This window comes from Humulus lupulus, chromosome 1, assembly GCF_963169125.1.
Source record: "Humulus lupulus chromosome 1, drHumLupu1.1, whole genome shotgun sequence".
Lineage (NCBI taxonomy): Eukaryota > Viridiplantae > Streptophyta > Magnoliopsida > Rosales > Cannabaceae > Humulus > Humulus lupulus.
In genome coordinates this window covers 297,620,703-297,637,698 of record NC_084793.1, presented here as the reverse complement: position 1 = coordinate 297,637,698, position 16,996 = coordinate 297,620,703, and positions in this window count along the sequence as shown.

Here is a 16,996-nt window from a genome sequence, read left to right as displayed (position 1 = left end):
AATTTTTATAGTTGATGGCACTTGTGCCTCCTAATTTTGTTGTAAATTTATTTCGTTTATATTTTTGTTAGTTGATGGCATTTGTGCCTCCTAGCTTTTTGTGTTATTATTATTGTTATTTTGTGATAGTCGATGGCATTTGTGTCTCCTAACTTTTTATTTTTAGTTGATGGCACTTGTGCCTCCTAAATTTTTTTTAATATCTTAACATTGTTTTTGTTATCTTAATTTTAATTTCTTGTTCTTTTTACCTTAATTGTTCTTTTTGTTATCTTAATTTTAGTTTTTTTTTAATTGTAAAAAAAAAATAGTTTGTCATTTAGTTTTTACCATATGGATCATTTTAATTATAGTTGGAATTCTGAATACAACTATTATGAGCGCTCAAATGTAAATTATGGAGAAACTAATGATATGTATGATATGCATGAATCTTTTGATACCCATTTTACCCCCACCTATAATCCAACTTTTTCTTGGAGTCATACCCAGTCTCCAATAGGGCATGAATTCAACATGCACAATCAAAGTCATGCCCAATCTGACCTATCATATCTCATTTAACAAGAAACGAGCCCATTTTTAGAGGACACCCGATAACAGTTCATGCAATCAACCTACCAAATCTTACTAGCCCAGTCTCATTCAATCTCAAAAATTGAAACCATAGTAGGACAACTTGCAACTGTTATAGAGTCGGAAAAACAAGTTTACTCCAACCAACCCATTCCCAATCCAAATAGACAAATTGAAAATGAAAAAGAGAATGAAGTTGTCAAAGAACCTTTGAATAACATCCAAGTATTACTTGAAACTAAGGAGTTAGATGAATTGATTGAAATGGATCATGAGGAAAAAGAAAATGATATTGTTGTATCTCATGAGCCCATAGTTGAAGAAATATGCATATTCACTCAAATTGAAAGGGAGGTTAAAAAAGATTTGCAATTTTCATATTTTATTGAAAATCCACCAAAATTGTATATTTCTAATTTTCCTGTAGGTGTGATGTTATTAATTATTATTTATGGCATTTGTATCAAAGTCATAACTCACCCTATTAATGAAATTTTACACCATCGATTGGGTGTAGGTTGAAAGAAAAAAAAAAGTATAGTCGAACTAAAGACTATAAACTAAAGTGCTTTGTGGGAGGCAACCCATACTTTTTATGTTTCATTTTATATTTTACTTTTGTTGTGTGTTATGTTTTATGTTTTTCAAATTCCAAAAAGCTTGTAGGAAACTTCTTGCCCAAAAAGAAAAGAAGAGAAGAAAACAAATGAGCCAAATCAAGGAAGCATACATCCAAAGGAGTAGTTCTTAACTTTTTCTATTTTATTACTCATTGAGGACAATGTTTTATTTAAGTTTGGGGGTAGTGTGTATATATTTTTCTTTGTGTTTATGTGTTTTTCTTTGTGTTTATGCATGTTTTTCATTTGTGTTTATTTGTTGTTTATTATTTTCTTTTTTTTTTCTTTTTTTTTTATGTGATTTTCATTTGTTATATAATGTAAAAAAAAATTATTTTCTTTGTTTTGTTTGAAAAAATATTGGTGATTTTCATTTTCCGATGACAAGCATTATGATTAAAATTGTTCTTAGTTCTTAGAAAAATATAAATAAATCTTAAACTGTGTTTTTAATTTTTGAGTTAGTTTTGTTTAATTATAGATTTTCTTTCATTATATGAAACTTTTCTATTCTATTTGAACTATTGTGATTTTTGGACAAAGTTTATTTAAACATTAAATTCTTTAAATCTCTAAAAAAAAATTGAAAAATCCTGGAATTTGCTTGATTATCTCTTGAGATTTAATTTATTTTTGCATAAGTTTGTCTAATGTTCACATGATGATTTGATGTTTTTGTGGTTGGATGTTAAATATTTATTTTGAAAACGATTTTAACTTTTTAATTAATTGCATAAGCTTTACTTTTATTTGTGATTTTCTTTGAACTATTTCCAGTATGTAATTTTTGACGAAAACATTTGACATCACCAATTAAAAAAAATGTGTGTGTTTTTAATTTTCTTTTGCTTGAGGACTAGCAAAATATTAAGTTTGGGGGTGTGATAACTCTACAAAATAGAATTATTTTTCCACATTTTTTTATGCTAATTTTTGCTTAATTCTTGAGTTTTTAATTGATTTATTAAGTTTTTAAGTAATTTTGAATTTATTTGGTTTATTTTGATTTTATATATTTTTGTGTGCTTTTATAGTTATTTTGTTATAAAATGTTATAGTTTAATTATTTAAAAATAATATTGTTAAGTTAGAAGTAAAAAGATGCAATTTTGAACTTAAATGTTAAATATAAATTAAGTTATAATTAATATTTTCAATGAATTAATATTATTTATTTTATAATTGAAAATAATTGATTATGATTTAATTTATGTTTATTTTGTAGGGAGTATGTTGTATTATTGGTGTTTGAAAAGCTAAGAATAATGATGACAAAAAGTGGCATTTTAGAGGAAAATATGAAGGAGACCCAGCTGCCTCCATCCAGCCCCATGGTCCCGAAGCCTCTCTTCAGCCATCTGGGCCCGCTGCTGCTTCCACCAACCAGCCCAATCAGGCCTCCTGCCCAGCCGAAGCCCACGCCCCCAAGCCCAGCACGTCTGCCTCAGCTCCCCCCTCCATTTGACCCACGTTCAGCCAACGCTAGGTGTAATGCCCTGGTTACCCCAAGACCGTTACGGTGAATGTTGAATCGTGAATTTAACTCGCTAATCGAGTTCTTTGGTGAAAAACGTGCTTCTAGGTGTTATTACTAGGTTAAGGTGGAAAACCAACCAAAAGGAAAGGATATATTTTATTGAAAACATAAAATTGTTCATGGGCCCATAAAAACATTTACAAGTTATTTACAATGAAAAATGGTCACTACTGTGTAAATTTACAACCCGCCGATCTAAGCGGCAAAAATAGGGTAAACCCCCTAGTTTCCTTGAGAACTCCTTGGCCATGGTGGTCGAGCAGCCGAATATGTATACAACACCACCTAAGCTCTCCACTCAAGGCTGGGTGAGCTTTTCTTTCCCTTTACCTACACCACATAGCACCCATGAGCCATAACCTAGCAAGAAAACACAATAATGCAAGTATATAATATTAGATGATGATCATGATAATCATACAGAGCTTATAGCTCATAACAGATGAGTGAATATCACTTTGTGGTTACATTAACCATGAAGGAGCTTATAGCTCTTAATCATATGAGTTATTTAACACTTGAGGTTCTGGTAAACTATAATGAGTGACTGACAAGCAATTCACTAGCTTAAACAAATGAGTGACTGATGGGTAAGTCACTAGCTTAAACAGATGAGTGATTGATGGGTAAGTTACTAGCTTAAACAGATGAGTGACTGATGGGTAAGTCACACGGGGCTCGGCACCCATAGTCATGTGACTAAACAGTCACTAGGCTCGCTGGCCCTGGCTCTAAATGACTAGCCTTTGGCTAGACAAGCCCTTTTAATATTCATCGAACTTGAGGTCGGTCCGACATTAATGCTTATTCGAGTCATTTAATACAGATGTCGATTAGATCTAATCTTCATTGGCTCGCGTTAACACGCTAAGGTCGTTCTTGACTTATGAGTCAATCCCATGTGACCAGTGCTTAGTACCACTGCCAAACTTGACTAATGAGTCACAGCTTCATAGTTGATACTAACACCATTGCTAATTCTGACTACTCAATCAGTACCATACACAAGTGAGCAAGATTTGCTAAGCATTCAATATTCAACCCATGTCCACATTCAAACATTCAACATGCCTCATGAATAACCATGCATGTCACATATGGGGTGCAGTTTTCTTACCTCTGATTTGAGCGAGAATTAGTAAAAAGAACGACCCTTGAGAACGATCTGTCTTTTAGTTCCTTAGCGGTCACCTAGTCATAACCAAATATGGGATTCCATCAATAAAATGAATAACAAAGGTTCCCAAACCAAAACCTAGCCTTCAGGACATCGAATCCCACTAAACCAGGTGGTAGGAACGATCCTGAGCCCTAAGATTAAGTTCCCATGATCAAAACACCCATTTCGCCTCAAAATCCCTCATGAGCCGCGGCCCCAAAACCCTGAGCTGCAGCCCCCAGCCAAGACAGGAGCAAGCGCTGCAGCGCACCATACTCAGTGTCGCGGCCCCCAACACACACAAACTTCACCTTCTTCAGCATCGAGCTCGGGCCGCGGCGCCCAAGAACAGGGCTGCGGCCCCCACCTGGAAACCTACCATAACTTTGATTTCTCACTTTTAAATCCTTCCAAAAACCTACTTAAACATCTCCAAATCCAAAAATAAAAATTCCCAAACATCCCAATGATCCAAAATCATCAAATCTCGAGGCCCAAACGAATCAAAAACTCAACAACGCACAAAATCCAAACCAAAGCTTAGAAACTCTAAAACTCAAAGCTTAAAGCTTGGATTACCTTTGATTGGGTTGTTTCTCATCAAATCCTTCGGCCAAGAAGCTTCTAATCTTTCCTAGGATCGCTATGCCTCGATCCTTGCTTGATTCCGACTCCAAGAACTCAAGATTTCTTTGAAATTTCCACAAATAGTCACAAAGGATAACGGGAGAGAGAAAAAGGTGTTTTTAACGTAAGGTTCTTTCTGACATACTACTTCAGGCTTAAGTAACCTCAAATAAAACCTAATGCTCGGGGTCCCAAAAACATCACCGGGGGCAAAATAGTCAAAACTCCCAGAATTTCCTCATGATCTTAATAACTCCCAATATATCATCAAATAATCACTCTCATTATCCAATATCCCCATAATTGACCTCGTTATGACAAAACCGCCAATTTGCAACATAAGACCATCTTATGCCGAATAGCTCAAATATATCCCCATAATAATGGGATCTCATCCATAAATCACAATGTGCACCAAAATACACAAATATGCCCTCAACGGGCCAAATTACCTAAATACCCTAATAATCAAATGTGGACCCACATGCATGCATTTAACATCATATTATAATACAATTCACATAACACATGCATATAATCATTTAATGGAATAATAAAACAATTATGACCCTCCCTGCCTACTTATCCAGCCATTAAACCGCATTAGGGATTTTGGGGCATTACAACTATCCCCTCCTTACAGAAATTTCGTCCTCGAAATATACCTAAATAGTTCAGGCTACTGACTCTGCATAACTGACTCCAGTTCCCAGGTTGCTTCCTCGACCTTGTTGTTCCTCCACAATACCTTAACCAAAGGTATAGTCTTATTTCTGAGGACCTTGTCCTTTTTGTCAAGTATCTGGACTGGCTACTCTTCAAAGGAGAGATCTGCCTCAAGCTCCACATATTCATAACTCAAAACATGAGTCACATCAAATACATACCTCCGAAGAGCTGAAACGTGAAACACGTTATGCACGCTGACAACGCCGGAGGTAAGGCCAACTTGTAAGCCACTTAACCAATCCTCTCCAGGATCTCAAATGGACCTACAAATCTAGGGCTCAGCTTGCCCTTCTTCACAAATATCCTCACCCTTTTCCATGGCGAGACCCCAAGGAAGACATAGTCTCCCACTTGGAACTCCACGTTCCTACGCTTGGGATCTGCATAACTTTTATGTCTACTTTGAGAAGTGAGCATCCGAACTCTAATATTCTCAATGGCCTCACTAGTCCTTTGAACTGCCTCAGGACCTAAGTATCTTCTTTCACCTGTCTCATCCCAATGAATGGGAGATCTACATTTCCTACCATACAATATCTCATAAGGTGCAACTCCAATGGTAGACTGATAACTATTGTTGTAGGAAAACTCTATCAAAGGTAGATACTTACTCCAAGATCCACCAAAGTCCAGCACACATGCCCGCAGCATGTCTTCTAATATCTGGATCGTCCTCTCAGATTGCCCATCTGTCTGAGGATGATAAGCAGTACTAAACTTCAACTGTGTTCCCATGGCCTTCTGTAAACTTCCCCATAACTTGGAAGTAAAAGTGGAGTCCCGATCTAACACAATCGACCTCAGTGCTCCATGGTGGCACACTATCTCTCTCACATAGAGATATGCATACTGATCAACTGTATATGTAGTCCTCACTGGTAAGAAGTGAGCTAACTTGGTATAGCGATCCACTATAACCCAAATAGAGCCATGCTGACCAACCGTCCTGGGTAACCCCACCAAGAAATCCATCGTGATGTCCTCCCACTTCCACTCTGGGATATCCAAAGGCTGCAATAACCCTGCCGGCTTTTGATGCTCAGCCTTGACCTGCTGACATGTCAAGCATTTTTCCACATATTCCACTACATCCATCTTCATCCCCAGCCATGAATACAATGATCTCACATCCTGATACATCTTTGTGGTGCCTGGATGCAAAGAGCAAGGTGTAGTATGAGATTCATCCAGAATCTCTCGCCTCAAAGCAGTGTCTAACGGAACACATATATGCCCCTTATATCACAGCAAGCCTAAATCAGACACTGTATAATCTATGGATGATCTAGCCAAAACATCCTCTCTGATCTTGATCAGTTGTGGATCACTCAACTGACCCTCCTTAATTCTCTCCAATAGTATAGACTGTAGCGTAATATTAGCCAACTAGTCCACCAACAACTCTACACCAGCTCTGGTCATGTCATCAGCTAACTCTCTGGCTATCAACCTCGCACCATAAATCTGCCCCGGACCCTTCCGGCTTAAGGCATCAGCTACCACGTTGGCTTTTCCTAGATGAATCAAAATCTCACAGTCATAATCTTTTACTAATTCCATCCAACGCCTTTGTCTCATATTCAAATCTTTCTATGTGAAGAAGTATTTCAGGCTCTTGAGGTCCGTATAAACCTCACACTTTTCCCCATAAAGATAATGCCTCTATATCTCTAAAGCAAAGACCACAGACGCCAACTCTAAATCATGAGTGGGATATCTCTTTTCATACTCCTTCAACTGACGTGAGGCATAAGCAATTACTCTCTCTAACTGCATCAGAACACAACCCAAACCCTGGTGAGAAGCATCACAATAAATCACAAACTTCTCCTGATCTGTTGGAAGACTCAGAATTGGAGCTGTAATCAATCTCTGCTTCAGTTCCTGGAAGTTGTTCTCACACTTGTCTGACCACACAAATTTCTGATTTTTGCGTGTCAGCTCAGTCAATGCAGTAGCAATCTTTGAGAACCCTTCCACGAAACGCCTATTGTTATCCCCGTTTCTTTCAAAATGTACAGATCCACACTCTAAGTCCATGGGCCGCCTTCCAAGGAGTTAAGGCCCAGATCAGGCCCATTAGACGAAAGGAAAACGGATATTGGCAGCCCAAGTCTCGGAAAGGCCCAAAGGGCATCCGGGAGTGTAAGCCGGGACCATCATCGGGGCAGGTTGTATAAACCCAGGTCTGCGTACCGGGATGTCCCCTAAGATACAGTAAAGGAGGTCGTGGCTCCCAAATCCGAGATTAGGCTGGGATTGCTATAGGTAAACCCGGGTCCTGGTAAACGGACCGGGACCATGGTAAACAGAGGGGGACATTGGTAAACGGACCTGGATCGATTAGCCAAGTTTGGCGTGACAAAGTACCTCCGATACTGACATCGTCCCAAGAAGCGTGGAACGTTGTCCCCATAAGTAACATGCAGAGAAGGCTACCTTGGGATTGTACGCCGTTGGTCAGAACTGCGCCGCCACGACTCTAATCGATCTTGTCCCCCAAATCTTCCTCGTAGCCCATAACACCCAGACTGAAACTCTAGTTTGTCGCGTGTCTTATAGTAAGATCTTGTTTGGGTTGGCCCAATGGGCTTTGGTTAATGTATGTTTCATATTTCAATCCTTTGTATTGGGCTCCCATCAGAGAAGCAAATGGTACTTACACCCTTATTGGGCCTGAACTAGCCCGTCCCAAGCCCAGTGCACTCGCTTGCCTATAAATACAAATAGTGGTGCGCTGGGGTGGGGATTCTAGATTTTTCTTGTAAGCAATTACTTTGCCGAAACTTGCAAAAAACTCCATTGTCAAAAGCTCTCTAAGCTCTAATACAACTGACTCGTGGACTAAGGCTCAATAACGCCCTAACCACGTAAAAACCTTGCTTGCATTTTCTAAATCCTTTCTTATTAAGCTTTCTTATCTTTCATAATTCCATTTTCCGAAAAACTTGGTAAACATTTTGGTGCTTTCATTGAGAGTTTTAGAAAGCTTGAGTTGATCTTGAATGTCTGCAACAAATGGTGAACACAAGGCACACCACTTTCGACCCTACTAACCAAGCACAAGGCAATGGAGAGCCACTGCCTAGCCAACCTCTTCCTCAGAGCCAACCTGAGGACACACCACATCAGATGTCCCAGCCTGACGAGTCGCAGAACTATGAAGGTAGGGCAAAGTATAAGGAAGATTATTATGAGGAAGAGGAGGGAAATGAGGGGGAATACCACGATCTCGAAGCTGAGGATCCCGTGATCCCAGAAAAAGTAGACCCTAACCAGGAGGACCCGGAGGTGACCAAACTAAGACAACAAGTCCTGGACCAAAAGGCCAGGATTGTCGAACAAAAGGAAGGCACTCGACGGATGCAAGAGTCCCTCCAAGACCTGCAAGCTTTCATAGCCACCCAAGGTTTGGCGGCTAGTCCTCCAGTTGTTCCTTCTCCAGGAACACAACCGCCGCTCCGCAGGCTAGGAATAACATGCCTGAAAATGCGAGACCGATTCCTGCCCTGGGACAAGCTCCTAAACAAGGCCCAGTTAACCTGGCCCAAGAGACAAGGAAGGCCAAAGTGGCCAACCTAGAGGGAAAAGAAAACCCCTAGAGGGAAGTCCCTCCCATCCATAAAACTGGGATGTACCCCCGGTCGCTCCCTAGGAAAGAGAGGGTGCGTCCCGTCCCAGGACAGGATCACCCAATCAATCCGCAAATGACGCGCCTGCAGGGTACCCAGCCCCGGCCTACCCTAAGGCAGAATGGACGGGAACAACTTTTTCGCCCAAGCGCTTCCATGAATAAGGACGACAAGGGGCGCCAGCATGATGACGAGTTTAACGCCTTTAGCTCCAGGGACTATACATCCTGGGTATACCTGCGTGTCGGGCTAAATGCTCGAAAGGAATGGGCTCATAAGGAAAAGATCTGCCCCCGAGGAGGCGATTTGAGAAATAATCTCAATGACGGAAGGAACGAGAGAGTTCCCCTAGGAGATGGTATGGCCAGACAGTTCATGGAATAGCTGGCCGCCTTAAAAAAAGTCATGGATCGCCTGGTCCGCAAGCAGGAGGGAGAAGACTCTGATTCTAACGAAGAAGAAAAGGGGCCCTGCACCAAGCACATCCTGGATGTGGTGCTCCCCAAAGGGTTCAAAATGACGAATCTTCCCGCCTACACTGGGAACACCAACCCCAGATATCATCTATCGTGCTACAATCGGTTCATGACCGTAGCCCACGTCTGCGACAACGGCAAGTGCCTCTGCTTTGCAATTACTCTAGGCGGACCTGCGGAGGAATGGTGGAAGAGGCTCAAGCCAGAATCCATCAAATCCTGATCTAGACTGCAATCGGCTTTCCGCAAACATTTTGTGGCCTCCATGAGGATGGACATGCAGATCAGTGCCCTCGCCAACATCAAGCAGCTCCCCACAGAGATGTTAAGGGCCTATATCTAGCGTTTCATAGAAGAAGCCTCCAAAACCAAGGTGGACAATGGACAGCGCCTGGTGGCCCTACAATCCAGAATTCGAGCCGGGTCTCCCCTCTGGGACAACATGTAGCGCAGCAAGGCGGCCACCCTCGAGGAATTCATAAGGAGAGCACAAGGCTTCATCAATTGGGAGGAAGCCCAAATCCAGGCATTCGGATGGCAGCCAGCACCTCAGCCGCATGCCCAAACCTTTTCGGGATACGGGGTGTAGTATCCGGCCCACCAGTACCTAACTCCCTCAATAGCGTCGAGATCGGCAGTCGCGCCTAGAATGACCTTTGCTGCGCCTACAGTCTATGGCTCTACATATTCGGGGTACGCCCCGGCACAGACTACCCCATTGCCCGAGTATGGAATTGCGCCGATCGGGTACAGTGGTGCTCCTAGCGGGGCCCAGCCATCCCAGATGGGGGGAACTGAAGCAAGTGTGAATCCCTCCCGGGGAAAGAGATCCGGGAAGGGACAAAATCGGTTTGAACCCTCTAAGAAGGGCAAGAAGGGCTACAAGCCCCAATATTCAGAGTACACATACCTAGTGGATACTAGGGAAAACATCTACCTGGCCACAGAAAGGATGGTTCATTACCGAAAACCAGCCCCCATGTTCAAATGAGGAAAGAACCTAAGGGTTACCAGCAAAATGTGCGCGTACCATAAGGAGGTGGGCCACACAACCAAAGAATGTCGGCAGCTGAAGGACGAGATCAAAAATTTGATCAAGCTGGGACATATCCACCAATGGATCAAGATGCCCATGGGAGTTCCGGGACTGTCAGCAGTCCCCGGACAGTCCACAATCCCGGGTGCACCTGGAGCGTACCCACCTCCCCAGGGAGGTTACGCAAAGGGTCTGGGAGCACAGGCTCCTCAAGGGGCCCCTGCTGTGCAGGCGCTCGGGCCTGGAATGCCTTACCCGGCCAGGACCGCGCCCCCGCAAGTAGATGGTCATGTAGCCACCATCTCGGGCGGGCCCTATCTAGTAGGACTATCCCGGAATGATCAAAAGTGTTACCTCAGCAAACTTGACCACGACCAAGAGGTATGCGCCTTGGTCCAAGCACCAGCTCAACACCCGAATTTGATGAACCTCCCCATCACCTTCACGGAAGACGACGCCCACAACTTCCATTTCCCGCATCATGACCCTCTGGTCATTGATGCCCAAATCGCCAACAAGATGGTGTCCAGAGTATTGGTGGACGATGGAAGCTCCGTCAACATCTTGTTAAAACTTGCCTTCATTGTAATTGGCTTGACCGAGGTGGATTTGGCCTCATGCCCAACCCAGATCTATGGCTTCAATAGGGATTCAATACTCCCGATGGGAAAAATCCAGTTGCCCGTAACATTAGGGAGCGAGATGCAAAGCTCATTCAAATTTTGTACGTTCGTGGTGGTGGACTTCCCCACCGCTTACAACATCATTTTTGTTCGGCCCGCATTGGTCGACTTCGGGGCTATCACCTCCATCCGCCACCTATGCATGAAATTCACATGCGATAACGGAGGAGTTGTAGTAGTCCGAGGAGATCAGAAGAGCACCAAGAAATGTTACCACGTATCTGCCCATCCCATTTACATGGTCCGCGAAAAACCTCTTGAGGAAATCGCTGATCTAGTCCCGCCTCTTCCCCCAGCAAGACGGATTATCCGGGAAGAAGACGAGCTGGACCCGCAGATAGGGGAGGATCGCGTACTGGAACCCATGGAAGAGATTGAAGCAGTGTGCATCAGTGACACCGACCCGACCAAGGTAATCCAAGTCGGGAAGAACCTGAATGCAGAGGTCCGGGCTGCCATCATCGCCTGAGTGAAGGAAAACCAGGATGTCCTAGCCTGGTCTCATTCGAATATAATCAGGATCGACCGCAATATCATCTGCCATGCCTTGAATATCGACAAGGATGCGACCCCGGTCCGGAAGAAACGAAGATCTCTAGGGGCAGAAAGGGCGGAAGCCCTCAAGCTGGAAGTTGAAAAGTTATACTCGATCAACTTCATCCAAGAAGCTTTATATCCATGTGGCTAGCCAACCCAGTGCCGGTGCCTAAGCCAAACGGGACCTGGATAACATGCATCAACTTCACGAATCTCAACAAAGCTTGCCCTAAAGATTGTTTCCCACTCCCTCGGATCGATCAGATGGTGGACGCAACATCCGGATACAAGATCTTAAGTTTCATGAATGCCTACTCAGGCTACAATCAGATCTCTATGCATGTAGCGGACCAGGAAAATACCAGTTTCCAAACCAACAAGGGGGTGTACTGCTACATCGTCATGCCTTTCGGACTCAAAAATGCCAGAGCCACCTATCAGCGGCTAGTCAACAGAATGTTCCGGGCCCAGCTAGGACGGAACATGGAGGTCTACATCGATGACATGCTAGTCAAATCCAAGACCTCCAGCGAACATTCTGACGATCTGGCCGAAGCCTTCGCAGTCATTCAAAGGTATGGGATGAAGTTGAATCCCAAAAAATGCACCTTCGGCGTAGCATCCGGGAAGTTCCTGGGGTTCATAGTAAGCTACCGGGGAATAGAGGCCAATCTAGAAAAAATCAAGGAACTGATTGAGATGCCCTCACCACGGAAGCACAAAGATGTTCAGAGCCTAACTGGGTGGATAGCCGCTTTGAGTCGTTTTGTCTCGAAGGCCACAGACAAATGCATCCCGTTCTTCAACGTCCTTCGGGGAAGCCAAAGGTTTGAATGGTCGACTGAATGCGAATAGGCTTTCCAAAGGCTAAAAGAACATCTGGCCTGATCACCAATATTGGCGAAATAGGTGGAGGGAGAACCGCTATACCTCTATTTGGCCATGACCGAACACGCTGTCAATGCCGCCCTAGTACGGGAAGACGGGAAGGCCCAGCTCCCAGTCTATTACGTAAGCAAAAGGTTATTAGGCGTGGAATCACGATATCCACTAATCAAAAAGTTGACATTTTTCCTACTAATCGCGTCCCGGAAGCTTAGGCCTTATTTCCAAGCCCATGCCATAAGAGTTCTGAGAAACCATCCTTTGCAGCAAGTGTTGCCAAATCCTGAGTCATCGGGAAGACTCTTGAAGTGGGCCAAGGAACTGAGTCAGTTCAACATTGTGTACATCCCTAGAATATCAATCAAGGGGTAGGCCCTAGCCGACTTCATCGTGGAATGCTCCGGGATCACTAAAAAGGTCGATCGCGCGGATCCCGCAGCGCCCTTGTGGAAGGTTTTCATAGACGGAGCCTCGAATGAAAATGGAGCAGGGGTCGGAATCATCCTAGTGTCGCCACAGGGACACCAGTTACAAAATACCCTATGTTTCCAGTTCAAGGCTTCGAACAACGAGGCCGAGCATGAGGCCATGTTGGCCGGGTTGCGCCTGGCCCGAGAGGTTAGGGCCGCAAACCTGGAGATCTATAGCGATTCCCAGTTGGTTGTCAGACAGATCTCGGGAGAATACTAAAAAAAAAAAGGGAAAAGATGGCAGCTTACGTGACTCGGACACGAGAGATGCTTCAAACTTTTAAGAAGCATTCCATCTACCAGATCCCCAAAGAACAAAACGTGTTTACGGACATATTGGCAAAACTGGCCACAGATGCTGAGGCAGAACTTTTCGGGCTGATCCCGATCAACCATCTCCCCATACCAAGTATTCAAACCCTCACGATAAATGCTATAGACTACTCCGCGTCCTAGATGGGACCCATCATCCAATACCTAACAACCGGACAACCGGGGGGTTGCCCGCGGACAGGGCAGCAGCCAGGAAGCTTCAATACCAGATCCATAGATACGTTATTAAGGAGGGAAAGCTCTATCATAGAAGGTTATCCATGCCGTACCTCTGATGCATGTCCGGGACCAAAATGAGTGCAATCATGCACGAGGTGCACGAAGGCTTCTGCGGAGATCATACAGCCGGACTCAGCTTGTCCAAGAAAATCCTACGCCAAGGATATTTCTGGCCAACCATGAAGAAAGACTGTGTTGATTACGTCCGCAAATGCGAACAGTGCCAAAGGTACGCAAAGATCCTGGGAGCCCTTCCAACGGAAGTAACTCTAATGAAAAGTCCCTGGCCCTTCACAGTATGGGGAATCGACCTAGTAGGATCGCTCCCGACCAGGAAAGGTGGTGTGAAGTATGCTATCATGGCCATCGACTACTATACCAAGTAGGTCGAAGCGGAGCCTATGAACACCATCACCTCAAAGAAGGCCTTGGACTTCGTCATCAACAACATTGTGTCCCGATACGGGCTCCCCTACAAGATTGTGTCCGACAACGGGAAGTAGTTTTACAGCATCCACTTCACAGACTTCTGTGAAAGACATGGTATCATCAAGAGCTTCTCCGTGGTGGCCAGACCTCAAGCGAGCGGGCAAACGAAGGTCGTCAACAAGATCCTGAAGGGAACGTTGAAGAAAAATCTTCAAGCCTGCAAGAGCAGATGGCCTAAGGAGTTGCCCCACGTACTATGGGCATACCGAACCACCGAACGAACATCTACCGGACATACTCCTTACTCCATGGTCTACGGATGCGAAGCCGTTATCCCGGTGAAAACAGTTTTCCCATCCCACAGAAGGGACACGTACGATCCTACTCAGAACAACACTTTACTCCAGGAATCCTTAGATCTTATAGAAGAGATCCGGGAAGAATTCCAAGTTCAATTGAAGATGTATCAAGGCAAGATCGCTCGGCATTTTAACTCGAAAGTGAAAAGCCTATGGTTTGAGGCCGGCGATCTAGTCCTAAGGAGAGTCTTCCCTGCAACCCAAGATCCAGGAGTGGGGGTTCTGGGCCAGAACTGGGAGGGACCATACGAAATCCAACATGAATTGTGTCCGGGAATGTACCGCTTAAAACGACTCGATGGAACTGAAGTCCCAAGGGCCTGGAATGCGGAACATCTTCGTAAGTACTATTAGTAGTCAGGAGAGCATGTTTCGGCATTAAATTTTCTTTATAAACAATGTATGGCCCAAGGAGATTTCTCGAATAATAAAAATGACGTTTACAAAACATCATAAAGAAATATTGTGAAACAATGAAAGTTCTCGTCTGTCTCCATAAGCAAGTGACCCAAGACCAGTCTTGGCTCACTAAGGGGGGGGGGGGGGGTGTATATCCATTCACACGAGCAAGTCTGAGAACAAAAACAAAACAGGATGCTAATTTCTCTTGGTTCGAACCAACGGATAGAAATGGAAGCCCAACTCCTAACGAAAGGGCACAAGGTTAATGCCTAGTCCCAACCTGGACTGACAAGGTCCGGGGGGTATAAGCCCAAATGGACGCAGGGCTAAGGCCTAGTCCCAACCCAGATCGACAAGGTCTGGGGGGTACAAACCAAGTAGGATGCAAGACTCAGGCCTAGTCCTGACCCGAGCATAAGTGGTCCAGGGCTACAAACTATAGGACTTAAGGCTCAGGCCTAATCCTAGCCCAGACATACATAGTCTGGGAGGTGAAATATCCAGTAGGAAATGCAGGCTAGCCCTAGTCCTAACCCGGATATGCGTGGCCCGGGGATATAAAATACCTATAAATCGGTTGACCAAGCATGGTCCCAAATAACCAAATACCAGTCCACGTCATCTCTGCAATAACACAGGACTATTGGAGCGCGAGTCCTAGGTATAAGTTGTCTAAAATTAGTCTTATAAATGGCCCAGGCCGTGGGAACCTAACCTAGGTTTCAAAATAAGCTAATCAACTAATCCCTGATGGTCTAGACGGTCACAACTTGAACACTAGAATTGAGACAAATAGATTTAGTGATAATTATCAACTCCTTAATGGCCCAGGCCATAGGAATCTAAGCAACAGGGTTAAAGTGAGTTGATAAGTTAAAATCTAGAAAGATCTCGGGTGGTCCGAGCTATTGGAGCCCGTATTATAAAGTTGGAATAATTTAGTCCAGGCCGTCAAGACCCAAACATGAGTCACCAGAAGAGACATTTCCTACAACTTTTCCCCAACGGTCCCGGTCGTTGGAACCGGGACCGAGCATTCGACTCATTTACACAAGGTGGTAAAAATGCTTAGTGAAAGTTTAACGAATGGAAATAGGAAAGCCTTATGCAAGAAATGAAGTAAATGTGAACATAAAGATTGTCTTAGACACATCCGCGTCCATAAAAGTGTTACAAAATTAGAAAGAAAAAAAAAAAGAAAAGAGAGAAACAAATAGAAGACCCGGGCCTAGGCTTCCCCGTGCCCTGATACCTCCGGGTTGGCTCCATCTGCCTCTTCCTCGGCCAAGGGTTCCGCGTTAGCTTTCTGCTTGGCCTCAAATTTGGCTCTTTTCATGGCATGGTCGGGGTAAATCAGGAGGTTCATATTCTTGTCCTGGAGCCAGGCCATGTAGATGGCCTCATCAAAAGTGGCCTCCAGCAAGGCATCCGCCTGTTCTTTCTCATGACGGGTCTCAATGTGCGCCTTCACCTCCTACTGAAGCAGGTCATCCAATTCATGGACCCGAGACTCAAGACCGGTGACCTTCTCCCGGTCCTGGGTAGACTGGGCTTCGGCTGCCTCCTCTAGAGCCTTTACTCAAAGAAGCTCCACCTCCAGACTGGCCACGAGCATACTATCCTTGGCCTCTCTCCGGGACATAGTGTGACAGTCAGATTCCCGTGATCCGTAAGGGGAAAGACCGAGTGAGCTGTGCAATCCCACACCGCCTGGGGAAGGTCAAGTGTAATGATTCTAAGACTGTGTAGGTATAGAACTACACAGTTGAAGAGGGCTTAAATGGATTGATGGGTACTACCTATATCAGGAAGGTGCATCTTCTTTTCGGTAGCCCATCACTTGAGAAATCCATGGTTAAGCGTGCTTGGCCTGGAGTAATCTAGGGATGGGTGACCTCCTGGGAAGTTTTCCCAGGAAGTGTGCGAGTGAGAACAAAGCACGCTTGAAAGACTTGTCTTGGTTTGTAGGGCCAGTCGTCATTCCAGAAAGTAGCCATAGTGACGTGGGGCGTCACACATAGTCTCTTCAAGTTGAAACTTAGTCCAGGAAACCTCTTCGCGGTCCGCTTTGGCCTAAGCCACCTCCTTGGCCAGGGCTTCCTTAGTGGTTTCCCGCTGGTTCACGGTCGCCTCCAGCTCCAGTTGGCCCGTCTCCATTTTCATTGCCATCTCAGCCACCAAGTCGGCATTCTGGTGAGCCAGTAGAGCGTCCTGGAACAAATTGAAGAATTAAAAATTCGGAAAGCAAAAGGAGCCTGAAACGAATAACTTACAGCAATGGCATGAT